This window comes from Bombina bombina, chromosome 1 (assembly GCF_027579735.1).
Source record: "Bombina bombina isolate aBomBom1 chromosome 1, aBomBom1.pri, whole genome shotgun sequence".
Lineage (NCBI taxonomy): Eukaryota > Metazoa > Chordata > Amphibia > Anura > Bombinatoridae > Bombina > Bombina bombina.
The window spans coordinates 361859981-361883498 of record NC_069499.1 but is presented as its reverse complement, the minus strand read 5'-3'; the positions used below and the strand labels follow the sequence as shown (position 1 = coordinate 361883498).

The following is a 23518-nucleotide window of genomic DNA, read 5'->3' as shown; positions in this document are numbered from 1 at the left end:
TTTTGAAGAATAAACCTAAGTAGGCTCATAGGACATTAGGAGTGTGCATAATTCTTTCACTTTTAGGCCAGGAGCGATTTGAACAATGTTTGTAGCAATGTTAATAACAGAGGTAAACACTGCTGCCTTAGAGGGATAAAGACACATGCACGCTCTTGAGGTCCTATGAGCCTACAAAGGTTTACTCTTCAATAGAGTATACTAAGAAAATTAAGTTCATTTGATAATAGAAGTACAAAGGAAAGTTGTTTAAAATTCCATGCTCTTACTGGTTCCCAAACTTTTTCTGGCCACCGCCTCTTGGTTCCATAAATTCTCCATCAGCACCTTTTCTTGCCTTACCTGGTAAAAATATTATTCAGGATAGAAATGCAGAACCCCTAATAAAGATAACAACATAATACTATTAAAAAGAGTAACAATTAAGTAAACAATGTATTCAAATTATAATTGAAAGTGATAGTAAACTTTGAGGTAATGCATTTCATCTTTTATATGGTTGACAGAATAATGTTAATGTTTTCATTTTCTTTTGACAAATTATTATAAATCCATTTATTTTCTTCATAAATGGAAAGAGTCCACAGCTGCATTCATTACTTTTGGGAATTCAGAACCTGGCCACCAGGAGGAGGCAAAGACACCCCAGGCAAAGGCTTAAATACTCCTCCCACTTCCCTCATCCTCCAGTCAATCTTTGCCTTTCGTCCCAGGAGGTTGGCAGAGAAGTGTCAGAAGTTTTCGATAGTCTCTTATGGAGGGTAGTACTCTTCGGCATGGGACTGGAGTTTTAAGTAGTCCTGTCAGCCACTCAGAGCATGGGTGAAAGTTAGAGTCCGGAGATGCAGGGAGAGTCTTTCTGCAAAACCATCCTGACTCATATTAACAGCTCCACAAGCAATCAGCGTTGACGAGTTTCGCTGGCTGTTTTTTTCTCTCAAGTCCATGGCAGAAGCGACGCTACTATCTGTCACACTTAAAGGGCCGTGTTCCTGTTCAACGGCGTAGATTCCGGTAAGATTGTTTCATTTTACTTTTATCATGGATGTATTGTAATTACAACTGTTTATCTGAGAGGGGCTACAACCTTTCGGGGATAACTTTAACAAAGGGTCTCAGTGAGGCTCCTTTTTGTATCTAGGAATCAAGGTTTAATATCTCCTGAGGGGGTTTATTGAACAGGGGGGTTTATAATCATGTTTGTTATGTGATTCTGTCTGCTACTGTGTAGTGTTGCCTCGGCTCATCGCTATTTTGGAACATAACGGCCTATGTCTAGTAACGCGGCCTTTACTGTCGGGTGTGCTTTTGCATGGAATGCACGGTTTACCTTGTGACTCTATTTCCGCTTTCCTGACCGTGTGGAGATGGAGAAATCCTGGTCCGCTGTTGTCTGGTTCTCTGGAGGTGGTACGTGCCCCATCCATTGGGGGTGTAAGGTGCCGTTTAGAATTTTTTTTTTTGGTCAATTTTATATTCAGTGTACCAGTTATGGAGGATTCAGATTTTTTGGAGACGGATGTCTCTGATTTAGACTCATATTCTTGCGAAGAATATGAATTGGCCCTTGTGATACATGCCCATCAGTTATGTTCCGAATGCCGTTTTCGAGTGCTCTGTTCCTCAGGATCGGGGAATCAGGTGCCTACTGAGCCATCTGCCTCTGGGGATTCTATTTCTCACGAGACGAGTTCCCTACCACCAACTCTTACTACGCATACAGGTAACCCAAACGCTACTTATCCTTCTAAGGAGTGTGGCCTGTTCCCACCGGAGGTTTACGACACGGTTCCACTTTGCCATATCTTTGGCGCTGGCGCATCTGCACCTCCCAAAAGTGTGCTTACGATATTGTCCGTGTTCCGTTAACCGGGGCTCATCAGGCATGGGATCGCCTGGTCCAGTTCAGCCCTCTGGGAGGGGGTCAACCTTCGGGGCCGGTGTTTTCTTTTGTCCGGGCGGAGGTATGTTGCGCCTTTCGTTATAGTCTGGCGCGCCTTCGTGTTCTACACAGGCACGTTTTTGGCGTTGCTGGAGGATCCCACTCTTAATGGGTTTGAGGATTCTCAGTCTTAATCTTCGACAGGCTTGCATGCATAGACATAAGGGGATGAAGTAATCTTCTTATAGTCTTTGTTATTTGTGTATCCTTTTCCAGTTCTGAGCTTGGAAGTCTCTGACCCCTGTTGGACTGGTCCTGCGGGTCTGTCCGTTTTTCCTGGACGATAACCTACGGGTTGCCTTATCTTTTATTTTCATCCGGTGAGGATGATTTTTATTTTGTCTAAAGCTCATGTTGTGGTGTGATGTTTTCTTCTGGAACTTTCTTCTCTGGAATTGATACTCGTGATTTTGTGGTTGCACTGTTTACAAAAGTCTGTCTGACTGTTCTTTATCCCTCCATCTCGGGGGAGACTCTATGGGACCTTGACAGTGCTGGGGCGCTTGGTTTCAGGCTGGTCCTGACTCGGTACTAATCCTTCTGTCTTTGAGGCCTAGTTAAGACATGTGGTGCCTTTTTATGTCCGGTTGGTCCGGTGAGGGCGCCTAGAGACCACAATATGCTTTGTGTAGTTTACTTGTTTTATTTTTTAAGCTTCAACTAGCATCCTGAGGGGACTTGAGGGTCCGTGGTTGCTTAGGGGCATGGGGGATTGCAGTCCTCATTTACCTTTCAAGCTAGTGGGCCGGGACTCCGTTGAGATCTGCGGCAACATGCTCAGTCGTTTCCGATTTTTCGGGAACTAGAGTGTTCCTTCCCGTTGTGGGTTGGAGGCTTGGAGGATTTAGGTCCTTCATACCGCCGTTCTTATGGTTTTGCCTTTCATAGTCTCTTTGGAAGTGTTCTTTTAGGACTTGTTCCTTTTTAGAGGTTCTCTTCCTTTGGGTCGAGACTTTCTGGACTTCGTCCGTTTTTTTCTGGCGGCTTTGGCTGCTTAATTAGGAAGTGAAGGCCGTGAGGCTCTGTCTTCCTTCGCGAGGTAGTCGTCTCCATATCAGGTGTGATAGGAGGTGTTGTCTCTCTTTCCAAGCTTTTTGCTTAGTGGATGTTTTTCTGCCTGGGTTCGGGATGCTTTGCATTCTTCTCCCTTGGGTGTGGTCCTCTGTAACGTTAATCTGAAAGGATTATGGAGACTAGCCTTTCTTTCTACTCTCTTTCGCGTGACTTTGTCACGGCTTAGCACCTTATTGGGGGGGGGGGTGTTGTCCTCCGGCTAAGGGTGTTCTCTTCTCTTTGGGCTGGGAATTACGAGTGAGTCCTGTACCCGTTCTCCGGGTTTCCCAGGTTCTCATCCCCTGCAAGTCTGATTCCTTCAGACGGGGTATCTTGTGTTCCTTGGGGGTGTCGTTCGTTCTAGGACGATTCTGGGCCCCGGGTCCAGGGTTCTTGTCTTGGATCTTTCTTCGGGACGACCCAGTTTTTCCTGGACCCTATGTTGCGACATAGGGGCTAGCTCATTGGGCTTGCAAGCAGGTAGGCCTGAGTTTACATCCACCTTCGGGTACTGGTTATAAACTTTAAGGCCTGACTTGTCCTTCGGACGGAGTGTGCTCCTCTTCATAGGGAGTGGTGTCTGGATGATCTTTCATTCGGTCTGTGTTTTGACCATACTATGGCTTCATGTCTTGTAGACATGTACACTGTTCTTATCTGTGCCCTTCCCTTTTTAGGGGTTAGTTGGTCTTCCTTATGAGCTGGGGTTTCCTCTCTCTGGAGGGTCTTTGTTCTGCCCTTTGTGTAGGAGGTTGGATCAGGTGATCTTTGATCAGGATCATAAAACTTTGCAATTGAAATCCTAGTTCTGGCCCAAAGAGATATGACTGATCAGGAAATTGAGTTTGCTATGTTGTGAGAAAGGTATTTTGGTGCGCAAATCTTCCCCTGCATAAACACTACTCTGTTCCCAAAAAGTACAGTGTAGAAAGGATATAATGATAGAAAAATGTGTAAATGCGCATAAACAGCACGGGGTGATTACAAATATATTAACATACTATGTATGGATATAGGTTGAAATCTCCCTATATAGCTATGAATGGTATCTCTAAAACAATATATTGGTATCTATACAAAAAATACAAAAATATAATTGCGGTGAGAGAAATGTTTTTATCAGGCCTTAAATGTGTGGTTGAATTGCAAGGTCCTGCGTATCTATGACTTGGGTTCAGGCTAGATTCTATATATAAATAACAAAACTATATATTATTACCTGGGTGTAATATGCAAACAAGGTATATCTATACCAATCGATATACCTTTATCTTACTCTGTATGAAAAAAAACTGTTGCGCTGTTCTACTTAAAGTGCATACTTTGCAGTGTTTGCTATGAGTATTGTTAAAACGGTAAAAAGATACACAATAACAAAAAACTAAATTAATACAATTTATTGCACATATACTCTAATGATATATAAATAAAACTCTATGGTGACCGGTCACTTGATGAAATAAATGTGGTGGTAATCTTAAAATATGGGAAAAAATTCCTTTTAAAACCTATAAAACTAATTCCTGTAAATGTTCAAATAAGAGAAGTACTTGGGTTTTGCAGGAAATGAACTTTCGTTCCTGTTTGATAAAGTTTATCGTAAAGTTATGGTGAGACTTTTTTCTTTGTATGTGCCCAGTCCTTTCAATATCGTGATGAGCGTTAGATTTCCTGAATTAAATAAAAAGTCTGATTTTCAGACCGTGTTAGTCTAACCACACTGCCGGGCTGTTACACTCTGAAGTGCTTACCTGTTCCTGGATGGTAACTTACTGTGGTAGCACTAGTGTCTCTACAGCTTGCGGCTAGTTGGTGACGTCACACGCTACGTCTGAGGATAGATGAAGTAGATCCGTCCGATATCCTTGCTTCTTGCTTCTTAACTCTGCGCAGAGTGCTCAGCTTGTGGAAATAGTCCCACTTGTATCCTTCGCAATCCTCCGTACCCATTGGTATTGAAAACTGGGAATATCTGTTATTCTTTCTTAGGTATCACCATCAACGCGTTTCGCCACTCTTGGTGGCTTTATCAAGATGGTTTAGTCATGATGAATTCCTTCTTTATAAATGCATTGATACATTTTCATTGGTTAGTGAAAAAAGCCTCATTTTCAACTTCTCTGTATTTAAGGTGGAATTTATAGGTAACTCTTAAGGTGGAATTATCATTGCCATACATTTTCCCAATAGTTTACATCTTCAAAGATAACATGAAATTTAATGCATCTAAATTATGACTATAAAATTAAAAATTGAAAGTTAAAAATTTAAAATATAAAGTGTAAAATATAAAACCTTAGTGTGTCTAATGTGCAACAGTCTATATTTGACATATTTAACTTTTCATATGTCCCCAACAATTACCTAAAGCATTCTCAGATTATCATATTTAATGGTAAATAGAAATACAAAAGCCAGCGATATAGAAACTCTATGTTGTGATACTCCATATACCTATGTTCTATACACCTTTTGGAAACACATAATGTTACATAATCGTTGTGTGTAATAGTGGCAGAAACTGACAATTTTATTATTAGTGTATTGCTATCTTGGATGTAAGATTTAGTTAACATATTTAAAGGATCAAAAATTATGGCCAATCAGATTGAGCTCGCATTCTATTGGCTGATCGGAACATCAGCCAATCAGAATTTTCCTACCTTAATTCCGATTGGCTGATAGAATCCTATCAGCCAATCGGAATTCGAGGGACGCCATCTTGGATGACGTCCCTTAAAGGAACCTTCATTCTTCAGTTGGACGTCGAACGAAGAGGATGGATCCGCGCTGGAGGTCTTCAAGATGGAGCTGTTCGTCATCGGATGAAGATATAAGATGCCGCTTGGATCAAGATGGTTGCCGGTCCGGATCTCCTCTTCTTCCCGGATAGGATGAAGACTTTGGAGCCTCTTCTGGACCTCTTCAGCCGCCGCTTGATAGAAGACTTCAGCCGGATTATGGATCGCCAGCCCCCGCTTGGGCTTGGATGAAGACTTCGGAGGCTTGGATCAAGACTTCGGAGGACGGATCGGTGAACTTGGCATGGTGAAGATAAGGTAGGAAGATCTTCAGGGGCTTAGTGTTAGGTTTATTTATGGGGGTTTGGGTTAGATTAGGGGTATGTGGGTGGTGGGTTGTAATGTTGGGGGGGGGGGTATTGTATGGTTTTTTTTACAGGAAAAAGAGCTGAATTATTTGGGGCATGCCCCGCAAATGGCCCTTTTCAGGGCTGGTAAGGTAAAAGAGCTTTGAACTTTTTTAATTTAGAATAGGGTAGGGCATTTTTTTATTTTGGGGGTCTTTGTTATTTTATTAGGGGGCTTAGAGTAGGTGTAATTAGTTTAAAATTGTTGTAATAGTTTTCTAATGTTTGTAAATATTTTTTTATTTTTTGTAACTTAGTTCTTTTTTATTTTTTGTACTTTAGTTAGTTTATTTAATTGTATTTATTTGTAGGTATTGTATTTAATTAATTTATTGATAGTGTAGTGTTTAATTGTAACTTAGGTTAGGATTTATTTTACAGGTAATTTTGTAATTATTTTAGCTATTAAATAGTTCTTAACTATTTAATAGCTATTGTACCTGGTTAAAATAAATACAAAGTTGCCTGTAAAATAAATATTAATCCTAAAATAGCTACAATATAATTATTCGTTATATTGTAGCTATATTAGGTTTATTTTACAGGTAAGTATTTAGCTTTAAATAGGAATAATTTATTTAATAAGAGTTAATTTATTTCGTTAGATTTAAATTATATTTAACTTAGGGGGGTGTTAGTGTTAGGGTTAGACTTAGCTTTAGGGGTTAATACATTTATTAGAGTAGCGGCGAGATCCGGTCGGCAGATTAGGGGTTAATAATTGAAGTTAGGTGTCGGCGATGTTAGGGAGGGCAGATTAGGGGTTAATACTATTTCTTATAGGGTTATTGAGGCGGGAGTGAGGCGGATTAGGGGTTAATAACTTTATTATAGTAGCGGTGAGGTGCGGTCGGCAAATTAGGGGTTAATTATTGTAGGTAGCTGGCGGCGACGTTGTGGGGGGCAGATTAGGGGTTAATAAATATAATATAGGGGTCGGCGGTGTTAGGGGCAGCAGATTAGGGGTACATAGGGATAACGTAGGTTGCGGCGGTGTACAGAGCGGCAGATTAGGGGTTAATAATAAAATGCAGGGGTCAGCGATAGCGGCGGCGGCAGATTAGGGGTTAATAAGTGTAAGGTTAGGGGTGTTTAGACTCGGGGTACATGTTAGAGTGTTAGGTGCAGACGTAGGAAGTGTTTCCCCATAGGAAACAATGGGGCTGCGTTAGGAGCTGAACGCTGCTTTTTTGCAGGTGTTAGGTTTTTTTTCAGCTCAAACAGCCCCATTGTTTTCTATGGGGGAATCGTGCACGAGCACGTTTTTGAAGCTGGCCGCGTCCGTAAGCACCGCTGGTATCGAGAGTTGCAGTGGCGTTAAATATGCTCTACGCTCCCTTTTTTGGAGCCTAACGCAGCCCTTCTGTGAACTCTAAATACCAGCAGTATTTAAAAGGTGCGGGGAAAAAAAAGCACGCGTAGCTAACGCACCCCTTTGGCCGCAGAACTCTAAATCTAGCCGCAAGGTTGCAACTTGGTCTTCTCTGCATAATTTTTCTAAGTTTTACAAATTGGATACTGTTGCCTCGGCTGAAGCTCCTTTTAGGAGAAAGGTTCTTCAAACGGTGGTGCCTTGTGTTTAGGTCTGCCTATCTTTTTTTCCCTCCCTAGTCATCTGTGTCCTCTAGCTTGGGTATTGGTTCCCAACAGTAATTCAGGATGTTGTGGACTCACCATATCTTAGGAAAGAAAACAAAATTTATGCTTAACTGATAAATGTATTCCTTTCTGGATATGACGAGTCCACAACCCCACCCTTTTTATAAGACAGTTGTTTTTGACTAAACGTCAGGCACCTTTACACCTTTGTATTTTTCCTTTTTTCATTTCCCTTCGGTCGAATGACTGGGGTTTGTGGGAAGGGAAGTGATACTTTACAGTTTGGCTGTGTTGCTCTTTGCCTCCTCCTGCTGGCCAGGAGTGATATTCCCAACAGTAATTGAGGACGTTGTGGAATCACCATATCCGGAAATAAGTAATGAAAGAAAGAAAAAAATAAATTTATGCTTACCTGATAAATTTATTTAAGTATCTATAAAAACTTAATTTTGTTTATTAATTTTGTATATTTAGTACAATGAATTTGCTTTTGTTGGTTCCACACTTTTGTTGGTTCCACACTCTCTATGCAAGTAGATGAGTCCACAAGGATTTGTAATAGATATAATTTAGAACGAGCCATAGATTGCATTTTAATTGTTTTGATTTGCTTTGCTTAGGTATTCTGAATTTGCTTTTTTGTGAACTTAATTTTGTTTTTTGTTTTTTATTACATTTTTTTTTAGAGGCAATATATTACATATTACAATCAACAAATTCAAACTGTAGAGCTAAACAGGTTAGGTTACATTTTCCACTTTACAAAGTAAACAGATTTTCCCAGGATGCAGTTGTCTAGCTGGAAATGTCCATTTAGATATATGCCTGGATTACCTTGTATGGATGTACATGGATTTCAGAACTAGTATATTTCGGTAACTGAGTATAGATTGTTCATGAACACAAGAAAAGAAAGTCCATAATCCCGTTGTGGGATAAAGTTGTTACCTGAGATGTTCAGTTAGCTGAAATCATACATTTTAAATAACAATAAGAAAGAAACATTTCGTCACTACACAAACATTTGCATCAACAACATTGGTATCTATATTTTGGAGTGGGCGATGGAGAGAAAGGGGAAAGAGAAATAAAAAAAAAAAAAAGTAGGTGTCATCTAATTGAGGGATCCTAGTGTGAGGTTTATGAGTGTGTGGAGAGGGAATTCCAAGGTTCCCAAATATCCGAATAAAGGTCTAATGTTCCTCTATTTATGAAAACTGCTTCCTCCATTTTCCTGATATATTCAGCTATTTCAGATACTTTGTATCGTGGGGAAACCTGTTGTTTCCAGTGCCTCGCTAATGACAATTTGACCGCCATCATAATATATTTGTATAAGGGCTTCTTTGCCTTTGCAATTTTGGGAAGTTCTAGGTGTAGTAAACACATTTCTGGGCTACATATCGAAGGTAGTAACATCTGTGTGCATAAGCCGAGCATCTCTCTGCAAAGGGGAGGTATAAGTGGACAATCCCACCATATATGGATATCGTCTCCCTTGTTCCCTCAACCTCGCCAACACAGGAATTAATTGGTGTTAGAGATCCTATGGAGTCTACTAGGAACCCAATGCCATCTAGTCAGTAGTTTGTAGTAGAGTTCAAACAGTGTGATGGAGTGTATGACAGACTTAGTTACTCTGATGGCTATTGCCCATTGTTTAGGATCTATAACGCGTTTCAAAGTCCCTTTCCCACACTAAAACGTTATGGGTTTTACGTAATATGGGACAGTCTAGGAGGCATTGGTAGTGTACTGTCAGTTATCTCTGTCCCTGTAATCCTGCCTCCCTTCTAGTTTCCCATATAGTTAAGTCCCTAAGCGCTGTCGTAGCAAATCCCCAACTGCGTATCAGTGAACGGAAACGCATAGTCACAAAGTCTATCTTAGGGGGAATAGTAATCTTTAATTTCATTTCAGAATACGTGAGCCAGTTGGATCCATTATGTAAGTCTCCTATCACGCTGATATTAGTATTTCTTCTACTAGATACGACGAGTCCACGGATTCATCCTTACTTGTGGGATATTATCCTCATTCTCTTTGCATATACTAAGTAATAGGAAGAGGTAAAGTGAAAGAGGTGTTAATATGATAGTTTTTATTTTCTTCAAGCAAGACTTTTTTATTTTAAATGGTACCGGTGAATGCTATTTTTTCCCAGGCAGCAGATGGATGAAGATTTCTGCCTGGAGACTGATGATCTTAGCAGTTGTCACTAAGATCCAGAGAAGTTCCCACAGAATGGCTGAGGAGTACTTGAGAAGCTTCAGTATGGTGAACGTTTTTCATGCTACAAGCATTGAGGTATGTTCAGTCATTTTTTTCTGGAGAGACTGTGTTATTTCAGAACTGGCTGACATTGTTCCCATAAGGGAAGGGGTAAGCAGTAATCCTACATGTGATAAAAGGGGTATTACTGGGACCTGTATGTTATGGGCTGACAATTGGTTGACACTGGTAACATAATGTTTTTGAGACAAAACGGTTTTATGTTTAGAGGGCCACATAACGTTTTTATATTTGATGGCACTGGAGGGTTTCACATGGCTTACAAATTAGATTAGGTATATGACAAACCCACATGGCTAGGTTCTAGACCGCTTTACAGCGGTTTTTACTAGGGGGAGAGACATCAATATAGATGGGCGGGGCCTAATTTCGCGCCTCAGATACGCAGTTGAAATTCCTATGCAAGCAGCAAGCTCCAGCTCCGATGGGCCTAAACTTAAGATTTAGCCTAAACGAAGGGATAGAGTGACTTAACAGACCCCTGAGGGCAGGTAGGCGCCACAGCAGAGCTGTGGCGAGGTGCAGGGGGTTACTATCTTAATTTCATAACGTTTTTGAGTAACGTTTTTTTCCATTAAGGGTTAAGCATTTCTTACTTGTGGTGCAATCTTAGCTGGCAAGATAAGACACATATATACTAAAATTGTGATAATTATAACATTTTAGAGCAGTTTTGGAAAAATTGTACGTTTTTTTACTCTTAAAGGCGCAGTACCGTTTTTCAGATTTTTTTTTCACTAAATAAAGTGTTTTCAAGACTGTTTGTGGTTATTACTAGTCTGTTTCAACATGTCTGACATTGAGGAAAGTCAATGTTCTATGTGTTTAGAAGCCATTGTGGAACCCCCACTTAAAATGTGTCCCTCATGTACTGAAAGGGCCTTACATTGCAAAGAAAATATTTTAGGTGATAAAAGTATGTCTCAGGATGATTCTCAGTCTGAAGAGATTCAGGTTATGCCATCCAATTCTCCCCAAGTGTCACAACCTTTAACGCCCGCTCAGGCGACGCATAGTACTTCTAGTGCGTCTAATTCTTTTACCCTGCAAGATATTGCTACAGTTATGTCTACTACCCTTACAGAGGTATTGTCTAAATTGCCAGGTTTACAGGGTAAGCGCAGCAGGTCAGGTGTAAATACTGAGCCCTCTGATGCTTTATTGGCCATCTCAGATGTACCCTCACAGTGTTCTGATTTGGGGTTGGGGGATTTGCTGTCTGAGGGAGAGCTTTCAGACTCAGGAAAGATGTTCCCTCAAACAGACTCAGATGTGACAGCCTTTAAGATAAGCTTGAAAACCTCCGCTTGTTACTCCGGGAGGTTTTAGCGACTGGATGATTGTGACCCTATTGTAATCCCACCAGAGAAATTGTGTAAAATGGATAAATATCAAGAGGTCCCTACTTACACTAATGTTTTTCCAGTCCCTAGGGATTTCGGACATTGTTACTAAGGAATGGGATAGACCAGGCATTCCGTTCTCTCCCCCTCCTACTTTTAAGAAAATGTTTCCCATATCTGACACCATTCGGGATTCCTGACAGACGGTCCCTAAGGTGGAGTGAGCTATTTCTACCCTGGCTAAGCGTACAACTATACCTATTGAGGACAGTTGTGCTTTTAACCCCTTAACGACCGAGGACGTGCAGGGTACGTCCTCAAAAAAAAGGCAGTTAACGCCTGAGGACGTACCCTGCACGTCCTCGGTGTGGAAAGCAGCTGGAAGCGATCCTGCTCGCTTCCAGCTGCTTTCCGGTTATTGCAGTGATGCCTCGATATGGAGGCATCCTGCAATAACGCTAGATGGCCATCCGATGCAGAGAGAGCCACTCCGTGGCCCTCTCTGCACCGGACATCGATGGCCGGTATCGTTGGTGGGTGGGAGCCGACTTGGGAGGCGGGTGGGCGGCCATCGATGGGCCGGGTAATGTAGAGGGGGGCGGGATCGGGGGCAGGGCCGATGGGGGCGCGCACGGGCGCGCGCGCGTGCACGGGGGGCGGCGGGCGGGCGCGTGCACGGGGCGGGAGCGGGAGGGAACGCTACACTACAGAAAATCAAAGTTTGAGAAAGGGGTATCTGAATAAAAAAAAATGTAAATCAAATGTATCTAGGAGGGGGTGGGGGGTTGGTCTTTGGTGGGGCAGGGAGCTACACTACAGAAAAGGGGAAACATTAAAAAATATAAGCAATTTTATTCTAAACTGGGTACTGGCAGACAGCTGCCAGTACCCAAGATGGCGGCCATTAAGACAGAGGGGGAGAGTTAGAGAGCTGTTTGGTGGGGGATCAGTCAGGTTGGGGGCTAAAGGGGGGTCCTACAGAGCAGCATATGTAAATATGCCTTTTCTTTTAAAAAAAAAAGCCCAAATATAGCTTTTATTTTAGTACTGGCAGAGTTTCTGCCAGTACTTAAGATGGCGGGGACAATTGTGGGGTGGGGGAGGGAAGAGAGCTGTTTGGGAGGGATCAGGGGGTCTGATGTTTCAGGTGGGAGGCTAAGCTCTACACTAAAGCTAAAATTAACCCTGCAAGCTCCCTACAAGCTACCTAATTAACCCCTTCACTGCTAGCCATAATACGTGTGATGCGCATTTAGCGGCCTAAGTACCAAAAAGCAACGCCAAAGCCATATGTGTCTGCTATTTCTGAACAAAGGGGATCACAGAGAAAAATTTACAACCATTTATGCCATAATTGCACAAGCTGTTTGTAAATAATTTCAGTGAGAAACAAAAAGTTTGTGAAAAAGGGAACTTTTTTTTTTATTTGATCGCATTTGGCGGTGAAATGGTGGCATGTAATATACCAAAATGGGCCTAGATCAATACTTTGGGTTGTCTGCTACACTAGACTAAAGCTAAAATTAACCCTACAAGCTCCCTACAAGCTCCCTAATTAACCCCTGCACTGCTGGGCATAATACACGTGTGGTGCGCAGCAGCATTTAGCGGCCTTCTAATTACCAAAAAGCAATGCCAAAGCCATATATGTCTGCTATTTTTGAACAAAGGGGATCCCAGAGAAAATTTTACAACCATTTATGCCATAATTGCACAAGCTGTTTGTAAATAATTTCAGTGAGAAACCGAAAGTTTGTGAAAAAGTGAACGATTTTTTGTATTTGATCGCATTTGGCGGTGAAATGGTGGCATGAAATATACCAAAATTGGCCTAGATCAATACTTTGGGATGTCTTCTAAAAAAAAATATATACATGTCGAGGGATATTCAGGGATTCCTGAAAGATATCAGTGTCCCAATGTAACTAGCGCTAATCTTGAATAAAATGGTTTGGAAATAGCAAAGTGCTACTTGTATTTATGGCCCTATAACTTGGAAAAAAAAGCAAAGAACATGTAAATATTGGGTATTTCTAAACTCAGGACAAAATTTAGAAAATATTTAGCATGGGTGTTTTTTGGTGGTTGTAGATGTGTAACAGATTTTGGGGGTCAAAGTTAGAAAAAGTGTGTTTTTTCCACTTTTTTCTCATATTTTATAATTTTTTTTATAATAAATTATAAGATATGATGAAAATAATGGTATCTTTGGAAAGTCCATTTAATGGCGAGAAAAACGGTATATAATATGTGTGGGTACAGTAAATGAGCAAGAGGAAAATTACAGCTAAACACAAACACCGCAAAAATGTAAAAATAGCCTTGGTCCCAAACGGACAGAAAATGGAAAAGTGCTCTGGTCACTAAGGGGTTAAAGATCCTATGGATAAAAAATTAGAGGGTCTTTTAAAGAGATTTTTATTCATCAGGGTTTTCTTCTACAACCTATAGCGTGCATCGTTCCAGTAACTACTGCAGTAGCTTTTTGGTTTGAGGCTCTAGAGGAGTCTCTTAAGGTTGAGACCCCATTAGATGATATTTTGGATAGAATTAAGGCTCTCAAGCTAGCTAATTCTTTTATTACCGATGCCGCTTTTCAAATGGCTAAATTAGCGGCCAAAAATGCAGGCTTTGCCATTTTAGCGCGTAGAGCGTTATGGCTTAAGTCTTGGTTTGCTAATGTATCATCAAAATCTAAACTTTTAGCTATTCCTTTTAAAGGTAAGACCCTATTCGGGCCTGAACTAAAGGAGATCATTTCCGACATTACTGGAGGTTAAAATGAGGGCCCAACAAAATCATTTTCGTTCCTTTCGAAACTTTAAAGGTGGACCCTCTACTTCCTCCTCCGCCACAAAGCAGGAGGGGAATTTTGCACAATCCAAGTCAGTCTGGAGACCTAACCAGACCTGGAATAAAGGTAAACAGGCCGAGAAGCCCCCTGCTGTGCTACCAAGACAGCATGAAGGGGCAGCCCCCGATCCGGGACCGGATCTAGTAGGGGGCAGACTTTCTCTCTTCGCTCAGGTAAGAGACGTTCAGGATCCCTGGGCATTAGAAATCGTGACCCAGGGGTTTTGACTAGAATTCAAGCATTTTCTCCCAAGAGGGAGATTTCATCTTCCACTTTTGTCTGTAGACCAGACAAAAAGAGAGGCGTTCTTACGCTGTGTAGAAGACCTATATACCATGGGTGTAATCTGCCCAGTTCCAAAACTAGAACAGGGACAGGGATTTTACTCAAATCTGTTCGTGGTTCCCAAAAAAGAGGGAACCTTCAGAGCGATTTTAGATCTCAAATGCCTAAACAAATTTCTCAGAGTCCCATCGTTCAAGATGGAGACCATTCAAACTATTTTACCAATGATCCAGGAGGGTCAATATATGACCACCGTGGACTTAAAGGATGCGTATCTTCACATTCCTATCCACAGAGATCATCACCAGTTTCTCAGGTTCTCCTTCCTGGACAAACACTACCAGTTTGTGGCCCTCCCCTTCAGGTTGGTCACAGCTCCCAGAATCTTCACAAAGGTGCTAGGGTCCCTTCTGGCGGTTCTAAAGCCGCGGGGCATAGCAGTGGCGCCCTATCTGGACGATATTTTGATTCAGGTGTCAACTTACCAACTAGCCAAATCTCACACGGACATTGTGTTGGCTTTTCTAAGAACTCACGGGTGGAAGGTGAATATACAAAAGAGTTCACTAGTTCCACTGACAAGAGTTCCATTCCTAGGAACTCTGATAGACTCGGTAGACATGAAAATATTTCTAACAGAGGTCAGAAAGTCAAAGATCTTAACTACTTGCCGAACACTTTGGTCCATTCCTCGGCCATCAGTGGCGCAGTGTATGGAGGTCATTGGATTAATGGTAGCGGCAATGGACATCGTTCCGTTTGCTTGCTTACATCTCAGACCACTGCAGTTGTGCATGCTCAGACAGTGGAATGGGGATTATGCGGATTTATCTCCTCAGATAAATCTGGATCTAGAGACCAGAGACTCTCTTCTTTGGTAGTTGTCACAAGATCATCTGTCCCAGGGAATGTGCTTCCGCAGACCAGCATGGGTCATAGTGACGACGGACGCCAGCCTCTTGGGCTGGGGTGCAGTCTGGAATTCCTTGAAGGCTCAGGGTGTTTGGACTCAGGAGGAGTCCCTATTACCTATCAATATTCTGGAACTGAGAGCAATATTCAACGCGCTTCAAGCGTGGCCTCAGTTGGCTTTGGCCAAAATCATAAGATTCCAGTAGGGCATATATCAATCATCAAGGGGGAACAAAGAGTTCTCTAGCGATGATAGAAGTTTCCAAGATAATTTGATGGGCAGAGACTCACTCTTGCCATCTATCAGCAATCTATATCCTAGGAGTAGAGAACTGGGAAGCGGATTTTCTAAGTCGTCAGACTTTTCATCCGGGGGAGTGGGAGCTCCATCCGGAGGTGTTTGCGGCATTGATTCCTCAATGGGGCACACCGGAATTGGATCTGATGGCATCTCATCAGAATGCCAAACTTCCTTGTTACGGGTCCAGATCAAGGGATCCCCAAGCAGTACTGATAGATGCTCTAGCAGTACCTTGGTCGTTCAGCCTGGATTATGTGTTTCCTCCTTTTCCTCTCCTGCCTCGTCTGATTGCCAGAATCAAACAGGGAGAGGGCTTCGGTAATCTTGATAGCGCCTGCGTGGCCACGCAGGACTTGGTATGCAGATCTAGTGGAAATGTCATCTCTGCAACTGTGGAAACTGCCACTGAGACAGGACCTTCTAATTCAAGGTCCGTTCCAGCTGACTGCCTGGAGATTGAACGCTTAATTTTATCTAAGCGGGGTTTCTCTGAGTCGGTCATTGATACCTTGATTCAGGCTCGGAAGCCTTTCACTAGGAAAATTTACCATAAGATATGGCGTAAATATCTTTATTTGGGCTACTCATGGAGTAGGGTTAGGATTCCTAGGATTTTGTCTTTTCTCCAAGAAGGTTTGGAGAAGGGATTATCCGCTAGTTCCTTAAAGGGACAGATTTCTGCTTTGTCAATTTTACTACACAAGCGTCTGGTGGATGTCCCAGACGTTCAGTCTTTTTGTCAGGCTTTAGTCAGAATCAAGCCTGTGTTTAAACCTGTTGCTCCGCCATGGAGTCTGAATTTAGTTCTATATGTTCTTCAAGGGGTTCCGTTTGAACCCATGCATTCCATAGATATTAAACTTTTATCTTGGAAAGTTTTGTTTTTAGTTGCTATCTCTTCTGCTCAAAGAGTTTCTGAGCTTTCTGCGTTACAATGCGACTCGCCTTATCTTATATTCCATTCTGATAAGGTGGTTTTGCGCACTAAACCTGGATTCCTTCCTAAGGTTGTTTCAAATAAGAATATTAATCAGGAAATTGTTGTTCCTTCTCTATGTTTTAATCCTTATTCTAAGAAGGAGCGTCTGTTACATAACTTGGAGGTGGTTCGTGCCTTGAAGTTTTACTTACAAGCGACCAAGGATTTTCGTCAAACATCTTCTTTATTTGTTGTTTATTCTGGAAAGCGTAGGGGTCAAAAAGCTACGGCTACCTCTTTCTTTTTGGCTGAAAAGCATCATCCGTTTGGCATACGAGACTGCTGGACAGCAGCCTCCTGCAAAAATTACAGCTCATTCTACTAGAGCGGTGGCTTCCACATGGGCTTTTAAAAATGATGCTTCTGTTGAACAGATTTGTAAGACTGCGACTTGGTCCTCCCTTCATACCTTTTCCAAATTTTCCAAATTTGATACTTTTGCTTCTTCTGAGGCTATTTTTGGGAGAAAAGTTCTTCAAGCAGTGGTGCCTTCTGTTTAGGTATCTGTCTTGTCCCTCCCGTTCATCCGTGTCCTGTAGCTTTGGTATTGTATCCCACAAGTAAGGATGAATCCGTGGACTCGTCGTATGTAGTAGAAGAAAAGGAAATTTATGCTTACCTGATAAATCGATTTCTTCTACGATACGACGAGTCCATGGCCCTCCCTGTCATTTTAGACAGATTATATTTTTGTTTTCAAAACTTCAGTCACCTCTGCAACTTTTAGCTTTTCTTTTCTCTTCCTATACCTTCGGTCGAATGACTGGGGGTGGAGAGAAGGGAGGAGCTATATATACAGCTCTGCTGTGGTGCTCTTTGCCACTTCCTGTTAGCAGGAGGATAATATCCCACAAGTAAGGATTAATCCGTGGACTTGTCGTATCGTAGAAGAAATCAATTTATCAGGTAAGCATAAATTTCCTTTTTTTCCATAGGGTTGGGTTTGACTCTGGCAGTCCTAAAACCAGGCCTCTAATTCCCTGGATTGGAGATGGATGGGGAGCAACTTGTGGAAAGTGTCTAAGTTTATGCTATAAACATAAACATTCTTTTATCACTACATTGGTAAGGGGGAGTGTCGACAAACAGTGGTGCGGGACCCAGATTATGTCCGAGAGGTAGATATCATGTGGTAATGATGCCTGTTCTATCTCATACCATCTGGGGCGTTCCCCAGAACCTCGCCAGTTGGATATGTGTGTTAACATGGCCACCTCATAATAGAACTTCAAATTGGGTAAGCTTAGGCGTCCTCTATCAATTGGAGACTGAAGAATAGTACGGGAGATGCGAGGGCGGGTATTAGCCCCGACATAAGTGTTTAGGAGGGATTGGTATATATCAATTAATGCTTTCGGTACTGTTAAGGGTAAGCATCGAAAAAGATAGGTGAGTTTCAGAAGCAACATTTTGAAAGCAGAGATTCTCCCCATCCTTGATATCTCTTTATATCTGGGGAGTGTAAGGTTCTGTTTTAGTGTTTGCAATATGTGATTATGATTCAGCTCAATTACTTTTTTTGGGTCATGTGAAAGTTGAACTCCCAAATCTTTGATTTCTTCCCTCTTCCATTTAAATGAATATTGATTCTGAAGGGATTGAATTTGAGCTTCAGAGAGATTCAGGGGATACGCCTCTGTCTTCTCTACATTAAGCTTGTAAAACGAGAGAGTACAATTTTTTTTGAATAGGCCCAGGAGAGGGGGTAGGGACATGTTTGGGTCTGTGAGGAAGACTGTTAGGTCATCAGCGAAGACGCTCAATTTTTGTAGTGTACCATGGATATAAAGGCCCTTAATGTCTGAATTCAGTCTGATCACCATCGCCAGGGGTTCAATATCCTTGGTGAACAAGAGGGGGGATAAGGGGCAACTCTGACACGTCCCATTACTAAGGGGGAATGAGTCTGAGCAGAAACCTAGTCCTCTTACTCTGGCCGTTGGGTAAGAGTATAATGCTCCATTCTCTGTTTGGAATGCTTTAGGTATGCCCATTTCTTTCATAACCGCGTTCATATATTCTCACCGTACCCTGTCAAATGCTTTCTCAGCCTCAAATGACAGGATGATGGGTGGGAGTCCTAGTTTATACGCCTCTGTGAATATGTTCAGGAGACGTCTTGTACTATCTGTACCCTGCCTATTTATAATAAAGAAAGCATAGAACAAAGGGGCGCCTCATGTGTAGATCAGCATATTCAAACATGAGCATGTAGACATTCAAGCCAAATCGGTACTCACATTTGATATAAGTACACTTATGTACTGGTAGGAACAAGCTGATAACTCTGGGTGTATCAGCTAACCCTCTCCTGGCTCCACCAAGGTATACAGGTGCTGTCCAACCCACTACAGAAGTAGGTGACTACAGGGGCTCAGGTGCAATGTAGTGATAGGTAGATAATTCAAAAAGGTGCTTCCACTTGGCTCGTGGTTATAAAAGTGGTTGATTAAAAACACTTTAAAAAAACGTAGGCAGTGGCTATAGAGGGCATGTACAATAAACCCCCTATCTATGCAACATGTATCTCGGCTTTGATACCAGCCGTTTCCTCAGGCATAAAGCACCTTACTACAAACACATCATTTTAAAAGCAAGTGTGTCCAATTGGCAAGTTGATAACGCCCACTATGGGCATGTAAATACACCCGAGTCCCTTAATTGATCATTAATTATTAAATGGAAACAACTAAAAAAATATATAAATATCACATTAAACATATCTCAGAACAGAAGTTACAACCTATGTACAACATCCATAACTTAAAGGGACACTAAACACAATTTTTTTCTTACATGATTCAGATAGAGCATGCATTTTAAGCAACTTTCTTATTTACTCCTATTATCAATTTTTCTTCATTCTCTTGCTATCTTTATTTAAAAAGCAGGAATGTGATGCATAGGAGCCGGCCCATTTTTGGTTGAGACCCTGGGTTATGCTTGCTTATTGGTGGGTAAATGTTAGCCTCCAATAAGCTAGCACTATCCATGGTGCTGAAACTAAATTGGGCTGGCTGCTAAGATTTATATTACTGTTTTTAAATAAAGCTAGCAAGTGAACGAAGAAAAATTGATAATAGGAGTAAATTAGAAAGATGCTTAAAATGTCATGCTCTATCTGAATCATGAAAGAAATAAATTGGGTTCAGTGTCCGTTCGAATAGGTATAATAGGTATACTTGTTTACGCCAGAGGGAGAAATACTGGATATATCGATTCCAGTCCCTGTTTACCTCTGGTCTAAACAAGGTTTTGGATTTGGCTACTTTCTGACATGAATAAGCACTGAGGTTTAGTATATCCCACAAATAGCATTTCGAGATACTGATTGGGAGGTAATATTAATTACACACTATCCCTGAATTATACGCATTGGGATGTGTCATCATTTGTCTGTACAGGTAGCCCTCAGTTTACGCCGGGGTTAGGTTCCAGAAGGAATGGTTGTAAATTGAAACCCAGTTTATAATGTAAGTCAATGGGAAGTGAGGGAGATAGGTTCCAGGCCCCTCTCAAAATTGTCATAAGTAACACCTAATACATTATTTTAAAAGCTTTGAAATGAAGACTTTAAATGCTAGACAGCATTATAAACCTAATAAAATAATCACACAACACAGAATATATAACTAAACTAAGTTAAATGAACAAAAACATTTGCTAAACAGCATTATAAACCTAATAAAATAATCACACAACACAGACTTCACTTGCATATTTCTGCAAACAGTTCTTTCTATGCATTCCAATCTGGACTGAGTTATAGACAGGAAGATCTTGTTCCTTTCAAATCTGCTCGATAGCTCAGGTCTGGTTAAACTGATTAATTTCCGCTTGCTTGGCTTTGCTGCAACACAAGCGGACAGCTCCACCTTCTTGCTATTTTAATAAATGCACTGCTTCTCAATGCTTTTCAATAGCAGTCACATGACTGGAAAAAAAGGTTGTTATTCTGAAACAGTGTAAATTGAACCGTTGTAAAACGAGGGCCACCTGTATTGGGTTGCTAATTCTAAATATGGGTAGGGATCATAGATCGTGCCTGATGGATATTTGTAGGGGATGTAGATTGTGTCCTATTTGGTATATAGATGCTATTTCTTGTCTGCATTATTTGGCTATCACTATAATCACTATATCACATTTTTATGATCTAAGTCCTGATAGCTACATGCTATAGATCACTATATCGATCTCTATTTTCTGATCACTAGTATCATTAACATTTTTAGTTTATAATGCACTAGGAGTATCCTATACACGCATAAAATAATTTCACACTAATATCTTGTATCCACTTGTCATTTAACAAGTTCCGATATCTATATGCCAGAGATCACTATATTGATCTATATTTCTTTCATGTAATTGGCAAGAGTCCATGAGCTAGTGACGTATGGGATATACAATCTTACCAGGAGGGGCAAAGTTTCCCAAACCTCAAAATGCCTATAAATACACCCCTCACCACACCCACAATTCAGTTTTACAAACTTTGCCTCCTATGGAGGTGGTGAAGTAAGTTTGTGCTTAAGATTTCTACGTTGATATGCGCTTCTCAGCATTTTGAAGCCCGTCTCCTCTCAGAGTACAGTGAATGTCAGAGGGATGTGAAGGGAGTATCACCTATTGAATGCAATGGTTTTCCTCACGGGAGATCTATTTCATAGGTTCTCTGTTATCGGTCGTAGAGATTCATCTCCTACCTCCCTTTTCAGATCGACGATATACTCTCATATTCCATTACCTCTACTGATAACCGTTTCAGTACTGGTTTGGCTATCTGCTATATGTGGATGGATGTCTTTCAGTAAGTATGTTTTTATTACTTAAGACACCTCAGCTATGGTTTGGCACTTTATGCATTAATATAAAGTTCTAAATATATGTATTGTACTAATATTTGCCATGATTCAGGTTTCAGTATATTTCCTTTTGCAGACTGTCAGTTTCATATTTGGGAAATGCATTTTTTAGGAAAACATTTCTTACCTGGGGTATAGTCTTTTTTCAAATTGACTGTCATTTTAAATTTGCAGGCAGAATTAGGCTCGCGAGGGCGCAAAATGCCAAACTATATTGCGTCATTTTAGGTGCGAGATTTTTTTGGTGCGAAGTTACGTTCGATGACGCAAATGAGTCATTTCCGGCGTCTTTGAGACCTACAGGCCCATTTATCAAGCTCCGTATGGAGCTTGAAGGGCCGTGTTTCTGGCGAGTCTTCAGACTCGCCAGAAACACAAGTTATGAAGCAGCGGTCTAAAGACCGCTGCTTCATAACCCTGTCCGCCTGCTCTGAGCAGGCGGACAGGAACCGCCGGAAATCAACCCGATCGAATACGATCGGGTTGATTGACAGCTCCCTGCTGGCGGCCGATTGGCCGCGAGTCAGCAGGGGGCGGCGTTGCACCAGCAGCTCTTGTGAGCTGCTGGTGCAATGTTAAATGTGGAGAGCGTATTGCTCTCCGCATTTAGCGAGGTCTTGCGGACCTGATCCGCAGTGTCGGATCAGGTCCGCAAGCCCTTTGATAAATGGGCCCCCTAGTCCTTTCACAAGGTTGCGTCGTTAGTGACGTGAGTGTGTCATTTCCGGATGTTGTTAGCGCCAAAAAAAATTCTCTGTTCATTTGTGTGTCATACTTGGCGCCAAAATATTTTCATTATTTAAACCCCATTCCTATGTGTCTCTTGCCTTTTTTCTCTATCAGAGGGCTATGCTGTTTGCATTTTTTCCCCCATTCCTGAAACTGCCATATAAAGAAATTGATAACTTTGCTTTATATGATGTTTTTTCTCTTACATTTGCAAGATGTCTTAATCTGATCCTGTTTCAGAAGTCACTGTTGGATTCCTGCTGACTGATATCAGTCCTACCAAAGCTAAGTACATTTGTTGTAATTTTGTGGAGATTATATCTCCAGCTGTGGTTTGTAATAAGTTGTCTTGATAAACTTTTGCATGCAGAGAATGTGTCCATCAGTAATAGTACATTGCCTGTTGTTGTTCTTTTAACATCTAATGTACAAAACATACCTGTGAATTTATAACAATTTTTTGCTGTTTCTATTTAGAAGGCTTTGTCTGCCATCCCGCCTTCTAATAAATGCAAGGTCTTTTAAAACTTCTCATAGAGTTGATGAAATTTCAAATGACCGACAACATACTGAATTATCCTCCTCTGATGAGGATCTATCTGATTCAGAAGATCCTTCCTCAGATATTGACACTGACAAATCTACTTATTTATTTAAATTGGAGTACATTCATTCTTTGTTGAAGAAGTGTTGATTATTGGATATTGAGGAGACTAGTCCTCTTGATATTAAAACTAGTAAACTTTTAAATTCTGTTTATAAACCTCCTGTGGTTGTTCCAGAGGTTTTTCCAGTTCCTGATGCTATTTCTGATATGATTTCTAAGGAATGTAATAGGCCTGGTACTTCTTTTATTCCTTCTTTAAGGTTTTAAAAATTGTATCCTTTGCCAGCAGTTAGATTGGAGTTTAAAAATCCCCAAAGTTGGGGTTCTCTTTACTCTTGCTAAACGTACTTCTATTCCTATGGAAAATAGTATTTATTTTAAGATCCTTTAGATAGGAAACTTGTATCTTATCTAAGGAAAGTTTATTTATTTTCAGGTCTTTTTCTTAGGCCTCCAATGTCTTTGGCTGTTGTTGCAGCTGTTTCAACTTTTTGGTTGGAAACTTTAGCGCAACAAGTATCGGTTCATGATTTGTCTAGCATTGTTAACTTGATTCAACATGCTAATAATTTCATTTGTGATGCCATTTTTTTAATATTATCAAAA

At 41.2% G+C, this 23518-nt stretch overlaps 1 protein-coding gene across 2 annotated transcripts in view; it reads left to right on the top strand.

Moving 5' to 3' along the window:
* The window catches only part of ZRANB3 (zinc finger RANBP2-type containing 3), a 1006798-nt gene that overhangs the window by 46818 nt on the left and 936462 nt on the right, over positions 1–23518 (top strand). The gene's annotated exons all lie outside the window — the stretch shown is intronic.